The sequence below is a fragment of the Geotrypetes seraphini genome, chromosome 2, assembly GCF_902459505.1.
Source record: "Geotrypetes seraphini chromosome 2, aGeoSer1.1, whole genome shotgun sequence".
Classification (NCBI taxonomy): domain Eukaryota; kingdom Metazoa; phylum Chordata; class Amphibia; order Gymnophiona; family Dermophiidae; genus Geotrypetes; species Geotrypetes seraphini.
This window is the reverse complement of record NC_047085.1, coordinates 109,759,815-109,783,973: the sequence shown is the minus strand read 5'-3', so window position 1 is coordinate 109,783,973 and position 24,159 is coordinate 109,759,815. Positions and strand designations below refer to the sequence as shown.

Here is a 24,159-nt window from a genome sequence, read left to right as displayed (position 1 = left end):
TTATCAACCTAAAAAAAGCCTAAGTCTCAAACGTCCAAAACAAGGGCTTTTAGGTGAAGGAGGAGCCAGTCCTTTGCCTAAAAGCTGGATTCTGTAACCGGTGTCTGTCAAAAAGAACACCGGTTACAGAATCCACCCTCCCCTACAACGATCAGGAGGGAGCCCAAGCCCTCCTGGCCCAGCGACTGCCAACCAGCCGATCCAGTCAGGAGGGAGCCCAAGCCCTCTTGGCCCGGCGACACCCCCTACCCCCCACCCCCACTAAAATACAGGCAGTTGGGATCCCAGGCCCTCCTGCCCTCGATGCACCCCCCACCGAACCCTCGATCCCCCCAATCCCTCCTCCTACCTTTAAATCAGTTTGGGCCCATGTGCCTAAGGCCCTGCCCACAAGAGGGACCTAAGGCTACTGGGCCAATTCCGGTTGGTCCAGGTGCCTCCAGCCCCACCTGTGGGTGGGATTTCAGCCGCCTGGGTCAATCAAGCCCTAAGGCCAGCCATTCAACGGATGGCTGGCCTGCCAGACGGACGGGCTTGGCACTCATCTGTCCGCCCAACAATGTAAAGGTAGGAGGGGAGATTGGGGGTGAGGGGGATCGAGGGGTCAGTGGGGGGGGGGGTGTCGAGGGCAGGAGGGCCTAGGATCCCTCCTGCCCATATTTTAGTGGGGCTGGGGGGTAGGGGGTGTCGCCGAGCCAGGAGGGCTTCAGCGCCCTCCTGGCCCCATTGTAATTGGAGGGGAGGGGGTTGGGGAATTGCCAGGGCAAGAGGGCTTGGTCTCCCTCTTGCCCAATGTCAGGGGTTCGGGGTACCATGGGGCAGGAGGGCTTGGGTTCTCTCCTGCCCAATCATAATAGGAGGGGAGGGCTGATCACTGCAGAAGAGATGGTGCATCTCTTCTTCCGGCGATGGTGATCGCACCCCCCCTCCGAACCGCGGCACTTCGGGGTGAGGATCGCCGGCAGGGGATATGCCTTGCTGCGATGCTTACCCTGAAGTGCTGTGGTTCGAAGGGGGTGGGTGATCACCATCGCAGCAAGAGAGATGAGCCATCTCTCCTGCAGCGATAGGCAGGTTGCTGGGGCCGCTGAGCTGCAGCGATCAGCTCAGCGGCCCCTTTTTCGGCACTTATACCTGTTTTGACTTGGTCTAAGTCAAAACGTATAAGTGCCGACTAGGAAACCTGTCAAAATGTTTGGTTATACCTTCTGTACACCTAGGTCTAGGTCGGCCCACCGCCCGCCCTGTCCCCTACTCTAAAAACGCCTCTTTTTGCTCTATGCGTTTAGAGGCAGGGGATAGGCCTAAGATGGTTTTAGATACATCTAAAACCAGGTTTGATTATGGGTACTTGCACGATCAGGCTTTTTGATCGTCCAAGTACCCATTTAGGCCACTTTTTAGACTTTTTTTTTTATTATTATGAGCCACATAGTGATATTTGTTAACATTTGCTTATTTCTAATCTAAAGAAGGATTACCTTTGAAAGCTAATCAAAAATGCATTAAGTTAGTTCAATAAAAAAAGATATCGCCTTAATTCCTTTATGTTTTGCATGATTTGTATATTTTACATGTAAAAGTGGAATAACATAGCTATCACATCATTTCACTCAAAATGATACATAGAAATGTCTCACAGCTCATGTAACAATTGCAGCAAATGTAGAAAACTAGATTTCATCTAGCTGAAATACCAAACTATGTATAGGGAGTGTTTTGAAAAGACAGTTTTGCATTTTAAATACTGTTTTATCTGCATAAATGGTCTTTTTTTTAAACTGAATTTATACAATATGAAAAAAACAAGCAAACAACGAAACGACATGAGAATATCACCATCAAGTACAAAATAGGCAAAAGAGCCTACTCCTGTAAACCAATTTCTCTGTAATATAAGGATAACTGGTGTACCTCAGCTAAACACTTCCACCAAGACCCAAAGGTTCAAATAAGAGGCTATAGAAATCATCTATTATCAATATTACTGCATATCTGAAAAGGATGACCAAAAAAACTCCACTAACTTCTTCAAGTGGAGAAAAAGTCATCTCAAAATCTATCAAAAAATTGTGTCAGCTTTCAAAATTCCAACAGGGAAAAGATATAAAAATACACAAAAATGTCTTCTGATCTAGTGAATATCACCCAATAAAGAGTGTAAACGCTTGAAGAGCTGGGACATATATTTCTTTATTCCAGATGAAAAAGACCTGACACTGTCAGTGTTTCGGCTCTTAGCCTGCCTCAGGGGTCTACAACATACAAAATTATGTCATAAAAATTTGACAGGTAACATACAAAACATTCAATAAAAATCATAAATGAACATAAAAATTATATATTTTAATTAAATAATAAAATCATCCAAATTAATACACATAAAAATAATTAATAATCAAATACATATGAAAATCATGAACAATACTGATAAAAATATAATAACAAATAATCAATATCTAGTCCAATACAGTGAGAAAATAATCAGAATATATGAGTAATTGATGTACCTTTGGAGTAATCATACAATTTTTCTTTTTCCTGTCCCAATTTTTGATTGAACCTTAAATATAGAAAATACTATTTTGATTGGGTGATATTTGGTTTGTTGTGTATTTAGAAATCCCTTTCTTTGTGTGTTGTATTCTAATCTAGTGAAGGCACAACTATCACAGGCATCGGCTACTACAGTTATTCAGAATGGGAGCTGATATTCAGACTGCAGGAGTTAGCTAGGCTGTCTCCTGCAGTTGGCGGCGAATGCAGAAATTCAATCTGACAACAGGCATTGAATTTCTAGTCTGTTTTTTAGTCATTAAAAATATAGGGCTCCTTTTACTAAACTGTGGTAGTGTTTTTTACTGCGGCCCGGCAAGGTAAATTCTCCAATGCTCATTCAGTTCCTTTGAGCGTTGAAGCATTTACCTCACTGGCCTGTGGTAGAAACCTCTACCGTGACTTTGTAAAAGCCAGCAATAGCCGGTTAAGCCAATATTCATCAGCTGGCCAGCTAAGTCATAGCGGCCAAAGACAGACCTGTTATTTATGCAGGTCTATCTGGCCACTCAACTTAGCCAGTTGGCCATAGAATATTGGCACTAATCGACTATGTCATGCAACATTGCCGGAGACCTGGCTACCCGCTAAGTGCTAATATTCAGCAGCTATTTTGTGTTGAATATTAATGTTTACTCGACTAAGTGCTATTTAACTGGACTGGAGCCTTTCTGGCATCACTCATAAGCAGAAAACAAATTTAACAGTATCACTTACCTTCAAGTGAGCCATGTCGGTACTTACCGGTATTTCCACTGGTAATCAGAAAGGAAAACGGATCACTTCAAACAATATCCAACCTACAATAAGACAGCATCATGAAAAAAGGGGATTTCTTTGGATCATAAAAAAATCACTTGAAAGAATTTTAGATGCAAACAAATGTAACATCTTATGTATGTATTAAAATGATGTAAATGACATCCTGCCCAAGCTGTTCACACAGCACCCCGACTTTAGATAAACTCTCCCAAGTATTAAATTCATTAGGAGGATGAAGTATCATATAGAGGCAAAAAGCTCAGTACATAGAACCTCATATAATATTTGAGGTCCCTATTACATTACATTAGTGTCTTCTATCCCGCCAATACCTTTCAGTTCTAGGCGGTTTAATTTAATTAATAGGTGTTGGAATTGGTGAGCAGCCATTTAGATAAGTGTTGCTGTTTCTTCTTTAAATATACAAGTTTCTTCTTATATATTTTTTCTTTTTGTGTTTTGAAAACAGAGGTAGTCTCTTGTCTTTTGATATGAAAATAAATTTACAACTTTAGTTAGACGTCAATAAAGTTTATATTTTAAGGGTGAGATGGAGGTTCGACATTAATGATTATATGGCATTGTATCTATTCAGGATAAGGACCTGAAATAACATAAATGTTATAAGAGGTTCTATGTACTGAGCTTTTTGCCTCTATATGATACTTCATCCTCCTAATGAATTTAATACTTGGGAGAGTTTATCTAAAGTTGGGGCGCTGTCCTTGTTGAGCAGGATGTCCTTGTTCAGCGTTTTTGCATCTAGAGCTGTTTATTCCATACTAGTCTTATAGCCCGTTACATTAACGGGTGCTAGAATATATGTGTGTGTGTCTCTCTTTATTTCTTGTTCTCTCTCTCTCTCCTTAGCCGCTTTCTGTCTTTCTTTTTCCTTGGCTGTCCATCACCACCCCTTGCCTGCTCCCCCTGTCCATTCTCCCTTCCTTTTACCTCCCCTGTGTCCACCACCACCCCTTCACAGCTCTCCTTATGCAGCAGCAGCCCTTCTCCCTTTGTTTTAGCTGCCCCCTGTCCAGCAGCACCTTCCTTCTCCCCCCTGTCCAACATTAGGCCTCCGTTCCTTTTTCTTCACCCACCCCCTGTCCATCAGCACCTCTTTCCTTCTCCTCCTGTCCATCAGTAGGCGTCCCTTCCTTTTTATCCCCCCCTCCTCCTTCTTATCCTTATGATACAGTTACCTTGCTCTGCCCCTGATCAGAGGTTCCCGACAGCCACCCAGTTGCACCCATTGGAAAAGTTCCCTCTGCGGCATCCCGCACCCCTCCTGACGCGACTCCCGCTGTCTTTCTTTCTGTCTGTCTCTGTCCCTGGCCCCCTTTGTTATATCTCCCTGCACCTGTGTCTTTCTTCTTCTCTTTCTGTCTCCCTTCCTTCCTCTGTCTGTCCAAAGCAGCATTCCCTCCCCCTCCATTTCCCTCCCCCCATACCAGTTCCCTGTGCATCTGCCGCTGTGTCTTTCTTCTTGTCTTTCTGTCTCCCTTCCTCCCTCTGTCTGTGTGTCCAAAGCAGCATTCCCTTCCCCTCCATTTCCCTCCCCCCACACCAGTTCCCTGTGCACCTGCCCCTGTGTCTTTTTTCTTGTCTTTCTGTCTCCCTTCCTCCCTTTGTCTGTGTGTCCAAAGCAGCATTCCCTCCCCCTCAATCTCCCTCCCCCCACACCAGTTTCCTGTGCAGCAGCATTATTGTTTCCTCTATCCCCTTTCCCTTCCCATAGTCGCGACTAAAAACGCGGGCCCGAGTCCTTTGCCGGCGGCCCCCCCTTCCCTTCCCTTCCCTTCCCGCGGGTCCGAGTACACATGGTGATTCAAGCAACGTGTCCACCAGTCTTTACACGCTGCTTCGGGTCCTTCTACTGTCCTGATTTATTCTGGCACGTCCGGAGCAAATCAGGGTGGTAGAAGGGCCCGAAGCAGCGTGTGACACGCTGCTTAAATCGCCGGTCGGGGCCGCGGTAAGGGAAGAGGGGGGGCGGCGGAAATCTTCTCTTCTTCTATCTTGCCTCTCCTCCACCGTCGGGAGTCAGCGCCAGGAACTTTAACGGCTGGTGGTTCCTCTTTGAAACGGTGATGCCGCTGGAGCCGGGAGACGACGGAGAGGGCAGGGGGTGAGCCGCGCATGCGCACTTCCTAGCTACAGCTCACAGAAAACGGACCCACGCTTAGAAAGTGCGCATGCGCGGCTTACCATTTTATTATATTAGATATTTATTCATAAAAAGGTAAAAAAGTTTAAAGTTTTTACAGAAAAATATTTATAAAAAAGAATTAATATTACTGTGCACAATAGTGGGGGTTTCCCCTTTTAGATCTTTTTGCATTGTGCTGCGGGTGTGAGTTTTTTGCTTATGATAAGAAAAGAATGCCAGCTGTGAATCATCAATGATTGCTGCATGCTAAAACGTTTTTGAGGCTTTTTCTCCACCTGTTTTTTGAATTTCAATGTTGGATCTTAGAGAGATAGCCCACTGCTGGTGAGTGACATTTTTTGAATTTTTTGGTTTTACTGTCACTACTTTTTTATCTTGAGAGATATTTAAATACCTATGTGACATAAATACACGTGAGGCAAGTCTCTTTCGATTGAAAGAAAACTCTAGAGTGAAAGGACATAGAATGAGGTCAATGTTAGGTTCAAGATTAATCAAAAGGCAGGTGCGTAGAATAGTCTCCCAGTAGAGGTGGTGGAGAAAAGACTGTCTGAATTCAATACAGCGTGGGACGGGCACGTGGGATCTCTTAGGGAGAGGAGGAGATAGTGGATGCTGCGGATAGGCAGACAGGATGGGCCTTTTGGCCTTTATCTGCCGTCATGTTTCTATGTTTCTAAAAGCCTTAAAAATCTTTCTGTTTCAAATATATGTATTGAATAACTAGGCCTGCATGTTTATTATTGATGCTGTTGGACTGGATTTGAGTTTGCTTTTGATTATTGTAGCTCCTGGAAGTCTGTCCTGTCTCTTTATTTGTGATCCACATTAAAACTTGTGAAGGTATATGCAGTATATAAGAATGTATGCTATGCTATACTATACCTATAAGGGGAAGTTTATGTCTACTTCTTTTTATAGAGTGGGTTTCTGATAGGCACCCTCTAGTCTCCATATTCAGTTCATAGCGCCATACATTACACATGCAAATTGGTATGCAAGGCCAATTTGGGTGCACAACTTAATTGTGTAGCAAGACCATTTGGCACCAATAATTAGCAATTAATACCTTGTGTGCTATGCACACAACTTGGTAGGCACTTTCTATAAAGTGGTGCATGCCAGTTCTACTGTGCAAATCTCAAAAGGGGGTGTGGCCATGAGAGGAACATTGACTGATTGTTGGTGTTCCTAAAAGTTACATGCAGTGTTATAGAATACCCCAGATCCATGCACAACTTAGAAGCAGGGATTTAGGCCTGGTTTTCTTTGGCCTAAATGAGTGCACCTAAATGTTATGCTGCATTCCCTTGCTAAAGCTTGTTTGAAACATGTCGGGTCCAGCCCTCCCGGGTCGAGTTTAGGAGTAAATTTTCTGAGATGAGTAATTTATTTAAGAATTTGAAATGATAAAGTATATATACATATTTAATAAATATTGAGATATATATAAAAATCTTTCTAATTGAGAGCACAAAAACAAAAGATAAAATATAATAAAATGATATACAGGCAGTGTCGATCATAAAGCTCGCTGTTATGAAAGTCTATTGAGCGGTGGAGTGGTGGTGCTAAGGCTCTGAAGATATGGTATGAATGACTGGTAAACTTAGAGGAAACATCTTGTAGATTGTTGCTAAGCATGATTCTATATTTGGCTTGTGCCTTTTATAGAATCACACTTTAGGCCCTCTTTCACTAAGGTGCGCTAACCGATTGGCACATGCTAACGCATGCATGTTAGTCTATGGATGCGTTAGCATTTAGCGTGTGCTAATTCGGCTAGCATGCGCTAATCGGTTCGCGCACCTTAGTAAAAGAGGGGGTTAGTGTTGTGATCAGCACAGATTTTTTTTTTTTAAATCACTGTGGCCCAGATTCTGTAACCGGCGCCATTGTCAGCAGCTGACAAATGCGTGTCAATCACTCGACGGTGTTAACTATGCCCGCGGTGGCATTAGGTGGCCTAAACTGCCTTCGGAGGCGAGATTCTTGCACCAATATTTTAGGTGCTGGTAGGCATCTTGAAACTCAGTTTAAAATATCATTTAAACTGGGTTTAATTTGTTTGTTTTTTTTTACTGAGCTTGGGTGCCTACCTACACCTAAAAAAATCGGCGCAGGTTAGAGAATCCGGGCTTATATATAGAATCAGGCCTTTGGCTACTAAATATACATAGATGTCCCTTTATAGAATTGGTCTCTTAAAGGGCAATACTATAATATAGGTACCTGTATTTATGTACAGAATACCAGCACAGACGCGTGTAAGTGACCTGTGAAGGGCTAAGTGGGTGTCTAAGCATTATTTTGTTATTGCACTTAAAAAGCATAGCATGGACTTGCAAGAGGCATATACATGGGCAGGGCTCCGACTCATGCAATTAGTTACAGAATACTATGGGCTCCTTTTATGAAGGTACGCAAGTGTTTTTAGCGCATGCACTGGATTAGCGCACGCTAGCCAAAAAACTACCGCCTGCTCAAGAGGAGGCGGTTGCGGCTAGTGCACGTGGCATTTTAGCGCACGCTATTCCGCCAGTTAAGGCCCTAACACATCTTCATAAAAGGAGCCCTATAAGTTACTATATTTCTGTCCCTGCTGCTTTAATGTGTCCACAGTTTGTCCAGGTCTATGGCTGGTGTAACTGCAGGTCTTTATGTTAGATAGGACAATACCAGGTTATTTCTAGTATTCTATAATGGAATCTTGGTGCCCAGATGCCATTCTAGAATGTTCTCACTGAGTGTTTTCCCTCTCAATAAATGTTTACAGTTGACCGTACATTGATTTTACATAGAGTTTCCTCTATCTTTTCTAGGCCAGTGTTCTTTTTTCTCCATAATCACCTGCTCTTTGTTTCCATAATTCCCCTCCCAATGTCCTTGAATAAAAAAATTAAAGGATCATCATCCAATCTCAGAAAAGTTTCAGAAGTGTAAAATTAGAATGATCCTGCCTTCCAATTTCCAGTAACCCTAATGATGGGAAATATTTCTGATTCGTGTATGTGGGTGAACCGATTTCTTCATTTCCCTTCTCCTTTCAGTATTGCAGGGATGATGTTCACTGATATTCTGAAGAGCACTTCATTAGCATTTCTTTGGCTACATTGAACTGTTAAATTAAAATGAATTATAAAGCCTATATCTATATCTATCAATCATTTCTCCCACAAAAGGGCACAAGACAGCTAATAGTAAAAATAAAAAAGCCTAGGGTTGATATTCAATGCATATTCAGCTCTGAACAACCTAAGCAACACCGTGTAAAGGTAGGACTGACTTAATTCAATCTGATTTGACTGTAAACTTAGGAGGTTAAGTGCAAAATTTTGGCACTTAACCACATGTATCCTCAGTATCTCTCCTCTCTCCCCACACTCCCCCCCCCCACCTGGGAACTCTGCTCATCAGATAAGTCTGTCTTATCTGTACACTTCTCCTCTATATCCACCTCCAAACTCTGTCCCTGCTACTTTGCTATACCGTATGCCTGGAACAAACTACCTGACTCAGTGTGTCAAGCTCCGTCGCTGGTAGTATTCAAATCCAGACTCAAAGCTCACTTCTTTGAAGATGCTTTCAATTCCTAACCCCAACCCACCTTCTAAGCACCAATATCTGTCTTATCATTCCCTCCATAATTCTACCACCTTCTTGTACAGTTTGTCTATCTTGACTAGATTGCAAGCTCTTTTGAGCAGGTTCTATGTCTTCTATGTTTTGATGTACAGCGCTGCATATGTCTAGTAGCGCTATAGAAATGATTTATAAACGACCTAGAAATTGGTACGACGAACGAGGTGATTAAATTTACGGATGATACAAAGCTATTCAGAGTAGTGAGGACACAGAAGGATTGTGAAGACCTACAACGAGACATAAACACAATCGAGGAATGGGCCTCGAAATGGCAAATGAGGTTCAAGGTGAAGCATGTCGGTAACAAAAATCATATGCACGAATACAGGATGTCCGGTGCTGTACTTGGAGAGAGCCCCAAGGAAAGAGACTTGGTAGTACTTGTAGACAACTATACCAAGAATACCATAACATAAAATTAATTAAATATTTAATTTATTGATTTCTTTAATTCAATTCATATCCTAAAGACTAACAAAATTTATTTCATCTACATTTAAAATCTACAATAACATGTAATACAAAGTGCAAAATGCTACTAATAACAAAATCATAGGCTGTAGCTTTTCCCAGCTTATGATTTTGTTAGTAGCATTTTGCACTTTGTATTACATGTTATTGTAGATTTTAAATGTAGATGAAATAAATTTTGTCAATTTTAGGATATGAATTGCATTAAAGAAATCAATAAATTAAATATTTAATTAGTTTTATGTTATAGTATTCTTGGTATAGTATTTTAATGAATTGAATATCAGTAATTGACTATATTTACCCTACTTTGTATAGTTGAGTACTTGTAGACAAGTCAATGAAACCATCCGCGCAATGTGTGATGGCGGCGAAAAGGGCAAACAGAATGCTAGGAATGATTAAGAAGGGGATCACAAACAGATCGGAGAAGGTTATCATGCTGCTGTACCGGGCCATGGTGCGCCCCAACCTGGAGTACTGCGTCCAACACTGGTCGCCATACATGAAAAAGGACATAGTACTACTTGAAAGGGTCCAGAGAAGAGCGACAAAAATAGTTAAGGGACTGGAGGAGTTGCTTTACAATGAGAGGCTAGAGAAACTGGGCCTCTTCTCCTTTGAGAAGAGGAGACCAAGAGGGGACTTGATTGAAACATTCAACATATTGAAGGGAATTAACTTAGTAGAGAAAGAGAGATTGTTCACCCTCTCCAAGGTGAAGAGAATGAGAGGGCACTGACTAAAGTTAAAAGGGGATAGATTCCGTGCAAACATAAGGAAGTTATTCTTCACCCAGAGAGTGGTAGAAATCTGAAATGCTCTTCCAGAGGCTGTTATAGGGGAAAGCATCCTTCAGGGATTCAAGAAAAGGCTAGATAAGTTCCTGCTGGACCAGAACATGAGGAAAAGGCTAGACTCTAGTAGGGCACTGGTCTTTGACCTAAGGGCCGCCGTGGGAGCGAACTGCTGGGCACGATGGACCACTAGTCTGACACAGCAGTGGAAAATCTTATGTTTTTATGTAACCCTGATTTCTCACCAGGTGTTTTGGGTACTAGGTAGCTCTTTGGGTAGGGTACCCTAACCAGGATCTATAAAACAAAGTTTGAGGGGGGGGGGGGTTTGAGCTGGGAGCAGGCCAGGGCAAAGCTAAACCCTAGTAGGCCAAGGCGTATTCTTTTCTAGGCACCTTTATTTTTCTCTTATCAAATAAGCAGTCTGCAGTCTCAGTGTTAACTTCAACTTCCTTTACTAACAGGAACTCAGTAAACATGGTTCATAATGGTTAACAAAATGTACAGTTCAAAATATCCAGGAGAATAGTTTATCTCCAAACTCTTCCCCTAAGAATCACAGTTAGAAAAACAAACTAACAAAAAAACCCACACTTCAATCCAATTCTGGTATAGTTCAGTAGAATGTCCGGTAGAATGTGGTCATTTCTATCCTATTCCCTTACATTCCAGGGTCTTGTCCTCACAGTCCTGAAGGTTTCTGTCCCATCCTAGAACAGGGTATCATCCACTGCCATAATGACTGTCCCACCAGAAGTGAGGCACTCCCACTTCTCCCACCTGAGGTGTTATTTTTCTCAGGCACTCCTTTTCACTTCTATGCTGGGAACACTAAGGCACCCTCTGCCTTGGGACAGGGGCTTCAGATACCATGCACAGCATACCTCTCCTGTCTTGGCTCCCTGGACTTCCCCCTCAGTGCTAGAGTATCAAGGGGTGTGGGTAAACAAAGACCTCTTTTTTTCACAAATAAAATCCCTTTTATTATTTCTTGGCTCTGCCTACATGAGCTGGCCCTCCTTAAAACCACCCACCATGCTGGACCTTCCTGAAAATCTGTCTTCCCACTACCCAAGGCGGGAATTTTCAGGGAGGAGTCACACACTTAAGTGCCAACTCTACCCACACACTGCCCCCAGTTTAGTGGTCTATGGTCAGTTTTCAATGAACTGGTTAAGTGTTATTGAATATCAACAGATAACCCTAAACAAGTGATTTCACCAATTAGGAATCATTTCTGCTCAAATTGCTTTGAATATCAAACTCTTAATGCACCTCATTCATAACAATAACAACAAAATATATTAAGACCGATATGTATTGAAGAAGTTAGGATGCATCCCAGTTATTTGTAGATAGTTTGACTCTTTTTATTTGTTAGAACCCAACATCAGATGAGTGGGTCAGTGTTCCTAGTGGCATACTCTCTCATCAGTGGGCCTTCAGGACTCAGCATTATCTGTTTTATTTAATATTTAGGTGCAGCCATTGACTGGGTTTCTTTCCTCATGGGGTAAGATGTGGAGGGGCATTTTTGGTACGACATCTAAATCCAAGTTTAAATGTTTTGCAGAAAACATCCAAAACTCGAGTAGGAAAAATGATCATTTTCAAAACAGGAAAATGTCTGTCTTTTAGTTCTGAAAATGGCCATTTCCTAGATGTGTCTGTCCTCAGTGCATTTAACTATTTGAACCATTAAAAAAAAAAAAAATCCCAATGAAAAACACACAAAAACCAGCAATTGGGACGTAGGAGGGGCCAGCATTCTTAGTAAACTGGCCTCAAAGATATCTCAGTAAAGCAACGTAGTGAATTTCACATACATTCTCCCAAGTAAACATCTCACCTTAACCCCCTTAACTTTTTATGGTAAGCCCTCCAAAACTCACCCACAACCTACTGTGCCCAACTGTACACCACAGCGCCTGAAGGTTCCTCCTGTATGTCAGTACAGTAGGTGTTTGTTGGTTTTTTGAGGGTTCATACTTTTCACCATAAGTGGGATATGGGGGGGGGGGGTCACATGCCTAAGTGCACTGACCATCAGGCTACTCCAGAGGCCTGCTTTCTGCTCTAAGACTGGCCATAATATTTGAAGCTGTCATTTAGGCTGGTACATACTGTTTCATTCACATCTTTGTGTGTGTGTGTGTGTGGGGGGGGGGGGTAGGGGGGGGGGGTCAGTGGTAATCTGATCAGTTTGGCCACCTTTATGGCACTTATTTGTTACTGAAACAGGTCTAGCCTCAAACGTCCAAGTTTTGCCCTGGATGTTTACTGCAATATTCCATTACTGCAGAAAAATGTCCAAATTATAAGTCCACCCTAATCCTGCTCCCTTGAGATTTATATGCACATCAGACAAACAGCATAGAAAATTGTCTAAAAAAAAGGGTTTTGAAATGTCAGATTGGACGTTTTAGCAAATAAAATGTTCAAATGCCACTTTATGCCATTATTGAGCCCGGTTTGATGCAAAAAAATAAAAAAGCAGGGCTGTAGTTCCTGAGATTCATTGAATCCCCTGAAAGCCATCACCGCATGCCACTGACTAGATGTATAAACTCCCATGCTAACCATGTTAAATTGGTTAGCATACACCATTACAGAAGCTCATGTAAACTGCTCTGAATTGACTCTCCAGTCATTAGTAATGGTATAGAAGCTTTCATTAAACAAACAGTAAACTAACCAATTAGTGGTGCACATGTCCACTCTCTGCCCCCAAACATGTCCCCAGTGGTAAAAAAAATATTTTCCATTTTTAAATGCATGGGTAGCGTGCATGCACCAAACACAAAACTATCATGGAATGCCTGTGAATGCACCACGGTACTGCCTTTTAACCCTTGGTAAGCACACTTTAGGGCTTACCACAGCTTAGAATATTCCTCTTTATTTGGCTTTTTTTCTTACCCAAAGCCACCACTTGATAATATTCCAGTTGTCAAGGTCATTCAGTTCTGACAAAATAGTGTAAATGTCACACTATAGCAAGAAACTCCTAGGTAAGTTCTAGAATCGGCGCCTAAACTGTCTGTTATTTAACAAACACCATTTAAAATGGCACCTAAATAAAAGATACTGGAATCGTACATATGTAGGTGCTTTATAGTACCTAACACCACAATGGGCATGTCTAATGCCAGAAGTAGTGTTAGGCGCCATAAAGCGCCTATGTAGGTGTGATTCACAGCAAGATAGGCGTCAGAAATGTAGGCCTAGAAGACCCTGGCCTACATTTTTGGAGCCTATCTTTCTCAGAGGCACGATTCTCTATAAGGTGCCATCACCTGATTGATACACGATCGGCAGCCACTTTATAGGCGCCCTATAGAGAATCTGGGCCTCAGGCTTAGCTACAAGCAAAGTTTTGATTTAGCTGGGTAAAGAAGGTTATACAGTACTCCCCTGAAATTCACGGGGGTTCCGTTCCAGGAACCCCTGCAAATTTGCGCCGGCGGGTGAAGAAAATCACTCGCGATCTGCTCCTACCACCTTTTCCTGTAGTAAAGTCGAGCTACACCAATCAGGAGTTGCTTTGACACGCAGCTCCTGATTGGTGTAGCCCAACTTTACTACAGGAAGGGGTGGTCAGAGCAGACTGTGAATGAGCGAATCTGCAATTCACGAACTGCGAATTCGCGGAGGAACACTGTAATATGTTTTCATGTCAAGATTTGTGGTAACCCAAAATTGCTTTTTGAGGCCATTTATTTCTAGCTTCTTTTTTCTAAAAACATTTGAAAGTGTCAAGTAAATATATAATTTCATGCTTGAGTTCCACTATTATTTCATATCATTTAAAATATCTATTCGCCTATTGATCATGATTAATTGTTCTCCTGCAATTGATACATCTGTTAAGTAAAGAATAAATTTAAACACAATTGGTCGTTGAAGCTAATTTACATCAAAGGCATATGATACATTACATTGGTCAGATGTAGACATGTTAAAAAATAACATCCTGTGACCAAACAGCACAATAGTTCAAGTTAAATTTTCTGTGAGAGTATAGCCCAAACTTCAGATTGGAAGGGTGTATATTCTCTTACCCCTCCTCTCTTCACAGTAAATAATACAACGTTTATAGATCCTCAGAAGTACCACCTAGAACTCATACAAATTCATTGTGTCAGGCTATATGTACTACTTCCTCACTGGATCTTTCATACTTTGCTATTACATTTATAAATACTTTTTTCCACCTTAGTGTATAAATAGTTTAAATATTTAACTTAAAACTTGTGGTCATGCTTTCAGGGATCTATACCGCCAACATGTTTCACCCAAAGGGGTTTTATCAAGGCACCATATCCCTTTCTAAAGTTTAACACCGCTGTAACCAACCACTGTCGGGTGAAATCGCGGTTGGGTGAAAAATGTTGGCGGTATAAATCCCTGAAAGCATGACCACAAGTTTTAAGCTAAGTATTTAAACTATTTATACACTAAGGAGCTCATAATCGAAAGAGAAAAACATCCAAAAAGCGGCCTAAGTAGGCACTTGGATGAACATTGTCAAAATACGTCCAAGTGCCGATAATAAAAACAGGTTTTGGACATATTTCTAAAAGACCTAGGCCTTCATAGTGCCGCTGAACGACCATAACTAAACGGGGCGTTTTAGGAGGAGTGTCGAGGGCGGGAGTTGGGCGGGACGTGGGCCGGCTTAGACTTAGTCATACTGCATGTATAACTGAAAGTTATACAGCACAGGATCGACGGAACTTGGACATTGTGATATAGACCATTTAAAACATGGTCTAAGTTACAAAAACCCATCTAAAGTGACCAGATAAGCACTGCAAACACATAATACAGACTCACACACACTACTCCAGTGATCACCGACCCCCCTCCCCATAAAAATATTAATCACAACTTGGAAATTGTGCCTCCAGAACATCATCACCTGGCAGCCTGGCATAGGAAAGCCTAGTCGTACTGCACAGAGGCAGCTTAAGCCATCTTGGGGGTGGGTTAGGGACCCATGGAGAGGAGGACCCATGCCCATAAGCCCCTGTAATCACTGCATTGATATTGAAACATGAGCACTCCCCTATACACCCCCAAAACCCTTTTATACTGGCATATAAGTGGCTCCTGCAGCCAAAAAGGCTATTGAGGTGGTAGATAAGTGGGTCTTCTGGAGGTGGTTTGGGGTGCTCACCATGGGCTATAAGGGAGCTGTAGTGAGATGATGACATGGCACCCTTTTTGTGAAGTTCACAGCAGTGCTCTGTATGGTACCCCGCTATTTAGGTGCCATGTCTGGGTGTTCAGTCCATCACTTTGCAGACCCATCCCACATCCAACAGGGTTTGTTCTAGGCGTTTTTGACTTGGACGAAAATGTGGTATAAAGATGGACGATTTAGCGGCTTGGACTTTCAGATCAGCAGGACGTCTAGTTAGACGATTTTCGAAACAAAAAAAATTTGGATGTATTTTTTGAAAATGTGTCCTAAGCTATTTTTTACTTTGGACGACTTGCGACTTGGACGAAAACGGACTTAGACATTCCTTTCGATTATCTCCCTCTAAGGTGGAAAAAAGGTATTTATAAATTTAATAGTAAAGTATGGAAGATCCGGTGAGGAAGTAGTACATAAAGCCTGACACAATGAATTTGTATGAGTGCTAAGAGGTACTTCTGAGGCTCTATAAATGTATTATTTACTGTGAAGAGAGTTAGGAGGGGTAAAAGAATATACACCCTTCCAATTTGAAGAAACAAAAATAACATTCTGTCATACACTGGAATTAGTGCCCTTTTATGTTAGACATTATGAGTTGCCCAGTTAATCCCAATTTACAGTAGCCTCAGTTTACTTATACATGTTTTTACGTTTACATAGATTTGCTGTCTTCTCTGTTTGGGCTCTGTCTAAAGGCAAATCTCAAAGGTAACCACAACATGATGAAAACATTGACACTGTCATCAGCAACTTGCAGAACAGTCATTTGTCCGATTACCAATCCCTAGTCTGTCTTTAGAGTCTGGTTGTTTGATGCAAATGCAATAAAAGGATTCTAAAAGCTTTCTCTGGATATTCCTGTGAAGAAAGGCTCTGCAAAAAAATACACCATCATCTGATTAGTTAAAAGTCACCCTGTGTGGTTAAGCCCAGGATGTCACCCTTTCTTGATAAGACTTTTTTTTTTACTGCATATATTGCTGATGTGTTTCATCTGATAGCTGACCCATGAGATGAACTATCAAAAATGACAAGTTGACAATCAGAAAAGTTGACAAAATACATGTTTCAAAAAAAACACGATCAATAAAAAAAAAATTGCTTAAGATCCGAGCACGTTTGAGAATGCAATCTGTAAATATGTGTTTTCTTCAGTACCTTCAATTTGCTTTTGAGATCAGACATCTAATGACTGCTGATCATTAGGCAAGACTTTGCTATTTATCATCATATTATATATGGGACTAAAAAAAGGTCAAATCATCTTGATGTCTAAAAACAGATGATACAGACAGGTATGTGTATTTACACTTAAATGCATGTTAAGATATTGTTCACAGGGTTTCCATGATATATGAGGGTGTTCAGATTTCTGTGCACAAGAATGCAGCAACCCTTAGAGCAGTGTTTCTCAACCCTGTCCTAGGGGACCCCCCCAGCCAGTCAGGTTTTCAAGATATCCCTAATGAATATGCATGAGAGAGATTTACATATAATGGAGGAGACAGGCATGCAAATATGTCTTATGCATATTCATTAGGGATCTCATGAAAACCAGACTGGCTGGGGGTCTCCTAGGACAGGGTTGAAAACAACTGCCTTAGAGAGAGGCACAGTACTGCCGCCACCCATAGCAGTTTCGCACATGAGCAGATCAATACATTAAACATAAATTTATATAGCCAAATTCCCCACACACCTCATTTTTCACCCCAAATTCCCCACACTCCTCATTTTCCGCCCCAAATTCTCCACACTCTTCATTTTCCACCCTAAAGCTGCGACCAACTGTTCCCCCCAACCTTGCCCCATAAACAAAGTTCACCACCCCCACAAAATCCAAAGGGAGGGCAGGGAGGGAACAATTTTACTCCCCAACACCACACACACCCTCCCGCACTCCCTCCCTTCAAAAATAACAAAGAACCGCCAAATTTACTTCACGAACTTCACCAATCCTACTCCCTCTTTCCCAACCAGTCGCTACCCCACTTCCTTAATACTAGCCAATCGTTTTCCCCAACAACTATCCCACACTTACAATTCATTCTTAACATCCCACCACCCAATCAACTCCCGATTTTTCCTTAAACTTCCCACCCCCCTCCTTGCATTCCCCCCTCCCTCCCTACAGCCTTTTAACCCTTGGATGGCTCAGCCACTGTTATCAACTTACAGTCAAAAACCGTAAGTTAACGGTTGTAACTCAAACAATGCTCTATGTGCTAACATCAAAATCTTAAATTTGGTCCTAAATTTCATTGGTAACCAGTGGAAATTCAAATATAAAGGAGTCACATGATCACAAATATGTGCATGGCCTAACAACCAAATCGCAGCATTTTGTACTGTTTGTAAGTGGATTCGGTTTTTCGCTCTGTCAAAAATGACAAAGACTAGGGGACAATCGATGAAGTTACAGGGAAATACTTTTAAAACCAATAGGAGGAAATTTTTTTTCGCTCAGAGAATAGTTAAGCTCTGGAACACGTTGCCAGAGGATGTGGCAAGAGTGGATAGCGTAGCTAGTTTTCAGAAAGGTTTGGACAAGTTCCTGTAGGAAAAGTCCATAGTCTGTTATTGAGAAAGACAGGGGGAAGCCACTGCTTACCCTGTATTGGTAGCATGGAATATTGCTACTCTTTGGGTTTTGGCCAGGTACTAGTGACCTGGATTGGCAACCGTGTGAATGGGCTATTGGGCTTGATGGACCATTGGACTGACCCAGTGAGGCTATTCTTATGTTCTTATGCTGTTATTCCTGCATATCCTAAATTGCCATAATCCAAGTTAGATAGTACAAAAGTATGGATTAAGGTATGTAACGATTTCTCATCCAAAAAATCTCAAATAGCTCTAAACTGTCTTAATTCCTCAAATCCAATGATAGGCAATGGCATCAATGTGGTATACAAAATAAATTAAACAGAGAGGGAGTGGCCAAGAGGGATAGGGAGAGGCAGGGAACCTTACACTGTCATTTTGTTTGTTGGCAGTGAAATTGGATCCTGGATATTCATCATCAGGTATACAAGCAATATTCTCAGTAGACCAAAACCATTTGCATATTTGATGGAAATCTTTCTAATGGATGGATTTTCTCTGTTAACAGCATTCAATAAAGCTGTTCTCATTAAATGCATAAAGCATGATTTTGGATGTTTGCTGTTGGCAGCATAATGTTATTTGTCACACTAATTTTTATAGTTGATTTGCCTTTAATTTTGCAGAAGCTATTGCTTGTACTTCTCAGTTCTATCCTTTGCCACAATTATGTCTGTCCTTGGAGGTCCCAGTAGAAGTTTCTACCACTAAACTAGCAAAACCTGTGCAAACTGTGGATCTACCCATGTAAAAAGCAGCTTTCTAAACCCCCCCCCACCCCGCCCTCAACACTCATAGGGATTCTATGAGTGTCAGAACATTTAGCACTCTGGGCTGGGGTAGAAACTTCTACTGTGGCTTAGTAAAAGGTGGGGAGAGAGGGAGTAAATTAGCCATTTATGCACACTGATCATTGTCGTGTGCAAATGCCACTATTTATATATGTAAAAGTCATATAAACCCTCTAAGATGACTTTCATATTGTGACTGCTGTAGGTTTTGGTCTCTGGCATTATGACATTCTTAGTTTTATTAAAAAACGGATGATTAACAAAACTCAGAATGTCATAATGCCCCTGTATCGCTCCATGGTGTGACCTCATTTGGAGTATTGCAATCAATTCTGGTTTCCTTATCTCAAGAAAGATATAGTGGTGCTAGAAAAGGTTCAAAGAAGAGCAACCAAGATGGTAAAGGGGATGGAACTCCTCTCGTATGAGGAAAGGCTAAAATGGTTAGGGCTCTTCAGCTTGGAAAAAAGACAGCTGAAGTCTACAAAATCCTGAGTGGAGTAGAACGGCTGAAGTCTACAAAATCCTGAGTGGAGTACAACGGGTACAAGTGGATCGATTTTTCACTCCATCAAAAATTACAAAGACTAGAGGACACTCGATAAAGTTACAAGGAAATAATCTTAAAACAAAAAGGGATAGTTTAAGATAGATTAAGAATGTTATAATGTCCCTGTATTGCTCCATGGTGTAACCTTATCTGAAGTATTGAGTTCAATTCTGGTCTCTTGATCTCAAGAAAGATATAGTGACACTAGAAAAGGTTCAAAGAAGATTGACCACGATGATAAAGGGGATGGAACTCCTCTCGTATGAGGAAAGACTAAAAAGGTTAGGACTCTTCAGCTTGAAAAAGAGATGGCTGAGGGGAGATATGATTGAAGTCTACAAAATCCTGAGTGGAGTAGAGTAGAGTGGGTACAAGTGGATCAATTTTTCACTCTGTCAAAAATTTACAAAGACTAGGGAACACTCAATGAAATTACAGGGAAATACTTTTAAAACCATTAGGAGGAATTTTTTTTTTAACTCGGAGAATTGTTAAGCTCTGGAATGCATTATCAGAGGTTATGGTAAGAGCAGATAGCGTAGCTGGTTTTACAAAAGGTTTGGTCAGTTTCCTGGAGGAAAAGTCCATAATCTGTTATTGACAGAGACATGCCTTGGATCGGTAGCATGAAATGTTGCTACTCCTTGGGTTCTGGCCAGGTTCTGGGGACCTGGATTGCTTCCATGAGAATGGGCTACTGGACTTGATAGACCATTGGTCTGACCCAGTATGACTATTCTTATGTTCTTATGTAACCCTAGTTAACACCATGTCAAGACTGAGAAGGAAGAAAAATTCCCAAGGCTACTCATACTAGAAAATTTGTGCTTCATTTTAATGGAAATCCTTTATTACTTTTATTTCATTTTCTGAGCTGTTTACAGGAATATAGCTAATAAGGATGCCATTTGAGCATTAAAATATCAATATCCAAGAATAAACCCATACATTCCTTATCTGGGATTTCTATAGCAGTATGTTTACTGCCTAAAACAATGGAATCATCCCAAAATGCTTTTTGTATACTACCAGAGGTGGTGTTTAATTTATTAGAAAATGAATTTCTTGTAAAGCAGGACAGCAAAACGTTCCTCTGTGTTTTCAGAGTGAGGAAATTTCTGGAGTCCCTGCTCCTATTTTGTGCTGTGGCCTGGAGTGATGCAATAGAGGCTGGGCCAATGTGTCAATCAGTAAAAATGGGTGTTTCCATCTTGTGTTTCGCCAGGCCTTTGATGGCAGAGTGGGGATTGCCCTGGAGATACTATACTATAAAAAGAAGAAATGTATTATGGATTCTATGGCTTTATTAAAGAAAAATCTCCCACATGGCATTCTTTTAAAACTCAGAAGACAAGCAGGAAAAGAACAAAATCATTCTGCAGAAAACAGAGAAGGCAAAAAGCAGAGATAGCCAAGGGAATAGGGATGTCACAGGAGCCACATTCAGGTTGAAGTGTGCATGTTAATATGTGGACGCACTAGCGGTTAGTGCACGCATATTTTTAGCATGCGCTAAAACGCAATAGTGCACCTTAGTAAAACAGGGGGATAGTGCCAAGATCCATGCTCAGATCTGGGCATGAGGATTTATATCAACTGAAACTTGGTATACATCTTCATGTATAAATTATGCATGGATCCCCCCAATTCTATAATGCTGCATGCATCTTTAGTGATCAGCCTTGACCGAGCTATGCTCCACCCATGGCCATGCCCCTTTTCAGTTGCACACTTTCTAGAATAGCACAAAATCCAAATGCTGATTGTTAGTGTCCAATTATTGGTTTTAATAGACTCATTGTTCATTTAAATTGTACATGAAGATTTGGCACATGCATGATTTTGAGTACCATATATAGACTCCAGGGGACAGCTTACAGAATTCCTTTTTTTTGGAGTTTGTTTCCTGATTATTTGAGAAGCAGAGTATTGTTTTGCACCAGTGATATATTTTGTTTTGGGCATATTATCCTGAGAAATAAAGATGCTTTGAACTTGAAAATTGAGCCTTGGTGCAATCCATTTGATCCACCACTCTAAATAGCTGATTAACCGCTCGGTCAGCTCCGTAAGTTGTGTGCTAAAAGTATTCTATAAAACCACTTACACGCATGATTTTGTACAATAGTGCTCATCGTGCATAAATCTGGCACTTAATTTCTAGCATCCAGTTATAGAATTGCCCTCTATATGACCTTTGACTAAACAATTGTACAGATTTTCTTTGTTAGGCTCAAGAAGACAAGTCGTAATAGACAAGGCACTATATTCAATACAGTGATTCAGCTGTAGCCATCTAAAACATTACAAGTTTTGGAAACTTGATTTTCTCTCTTTTCTCTTGATTTTCTCTCTCTCAAAGGGATCTGAGCATTCCATCTTGTGTGTGGATATTTTTCTTTTGCCATGTTGACCAAAAGGCCATCTTGCGGTCAAGTTTCAGTCTTCAATTATACCATGATGGGGCTATTAGTGTATCGGCCCACAAAAGTTCATCAAGTATCATAAATGCTTGCTGGGTGGAATAAATAAGTGATCTTTCTCGGAATATTCTTTCACCTTTGAGGCTACAGTTTCATCAACTCATAAAGTTTCATATGGTATCTGTGATTATATACACTCGATGTGCGCCCCACCTGTTACTCAGCAAACATCGATGCAATAATTGAGCTCGGACCAGACCCTCCGAAGCATATCCGACATGATTGCGTTTATAGCTTCAATAATGTGTTCCTGCAGATCATCCATAGTTGCAGGTAGTGGAGGTACGTACACTCTTCTTTCATGTACCCCCAAAGGAAAAAGTCACAAACAGTAATGTCCAGTGATCTCGGGGGCCACTTGAGGAACACCTGGTCATTTTGTTGCATTGCATTGTCTGAAGGATGTAACTTCTGCACTAATTATAGCTTATAAGGGTGAAAGTGCAAGCGATTGTGTAAGATCTTGCTAACCGTGCTTTTTGGGACTTATATTTGCTGTCATCTTATTTATAAACATATTCCAATAAGTTTTGATTTTGTAACCATTTAAATTTAAGGAGTGTTTTTGTGGATTTTTGCTGATTTTATTTTTCCTGCTTACTGGAGTGTGGGCAGAAAGCGAAGGGGAATTTGGAGATTGAGGCACTTTGAGGAGGGAGTTCAGTATGGCATAGAGATGGTGAGGGTCAGAGACAAGAATGTTTGTCAAATGGATGTAGTAGTCTTGTTTGCCATGTGCAAGAGCAGACTTGAAGCATGTCAGCAAGAATTTGAAATGTAGGAAATCGACATGGGCATGGGATAGTAGGCAAAAATGCTCAGAAAAATGGGCACAGGGACATAAGTAGCTGATTCTGGATGTCAGCCAAGGCTGGAATTTGGTATACCTTACTTATTTTTGAGAATAACATCTGTCGACACCTTAATTGTTTCAAAGGTACTTCCTGCTGTTCCTTTCAGGTCTGATCGGAATAATGTACAGTGCTTAGGAATTAAAAATAGCTCAGCAGTCCAGCACTGGAGGCCAGGATAGCAAATATCTCCACTGCTATCATATTCTTCCCTCGGATACTCAATGAGCTCATCTATCAGCTCAACTTATCTATCTCCTACAACCGAAGACAGGAAATTTCCTTAAAAGTGACTTTATATATGGATTGCTGAAACAATACTTAGTCCTGCCACTTGCTATTACATCATCTACCACTCCCGATATCTGACTTGGGGCTAGATTCACTAACCTCACGGGTGCAATCCGATCTGATCTGATCCGATCCGTGAGGTGGCCGGGTGCCCAATTCATGATTCATCCTCATGCAAATGGGGGCGATGGGAATCGCGACTGCACAGATCGCTGGAGAGCGATCCTAATGCATGTGCAGACCTCTTCTTTGCCTGTAGATGGTCTGTGCGTGCTCTCCGTGCAAGGAAGTCCGTGTTTTTTTGTTGTTGTGGTTAATGTTGTTGTCTTTAAAAGAAGACTGTTGCCGGCAGCGCTCGCTCTCCCTGTTCCCCTTCACCATATTGCAACCCCGCTTTTAACCCGTTGGTTAAAAGCATGGCTCACAGAAGGGGCTTCTGAGCAGGCAGCGGGGAGTTCGGTCGCCGGAGGGAATCTTGGCTTTGCACTGGGCTAATGGAGCAGAGAACTGGGGAAGCAGAGGCAGCAGAGAGGCAGAGAGCAGGGCACTTTTGATTGTTTTTTTCAGGGTAGCAGAGAGCAGGACAGCAGAGAGCAAGACAGTCGGCAAGGACGTGAGCGACTGGTCCTCAGCAGTCATTCACATTTGGATCGGCCAGCCCAATCAGTTTGTTTAGTGAATCACTGCCGAAAGCATTCCCCCTCATTTGCATGTGCGGATTGGGTGCAGACAGGATCGGCCAGAAGGTTAGTGAATTGGGTCAGGGTCACAAAGTGGTCGGGACATGATCGTTGGGCTTAGTGAATCTGGCCTTTAGTTCTAATGTTAAAAGGAGTAGGCCAATGCAGACCTCAGACCTCCAGAAAGGCAAACTGCTGGGTTCATCTGGGTAATGAGATTATCACTGCTTCCATCTTCCTTTCTCCTTATCCCTCTGGAGAAGCTCCTGTATTAAGATCATCATTAGCACTAAGCCCCGTCCCTC

General features: G+C 41.6%; 1 protein-coding gene and 1 long non-coding RNA gene across 3 annotated transcripts in view; one reads left to right on the top strand and one right to left on the bottom strand.

Annotated features, from left to right (window-relative positions):
* NKAIN3 (sodium/potassium transporting ATPase interacting 3) overlaps positions 1-24,159 on the top strand; it is an 814,348-nt gene that overhangs the window by 177,804 nt on the left and 612,385 nt on the right. The window lies entirely within an intron of this gene.
* Positions 1,723-3,358, bottom strand: LOC117355218. Of its 2 annotated transcripts, none has more exons than XR_004538326.1 (3): positions 3,274-3,358; positions 2,511-2,563; positions 1,723-2,255 (listed from the first exon to the last, which is right to left on the bottom strand). It is a non-coding gene; the product is annotated as an uncharacterized LOC117355218 (long non-coding RNA). The 2 variants fall into 2 exon arrangements; XR_004538327.1 differs by having other exon boundaries at positions 3,301-3,356.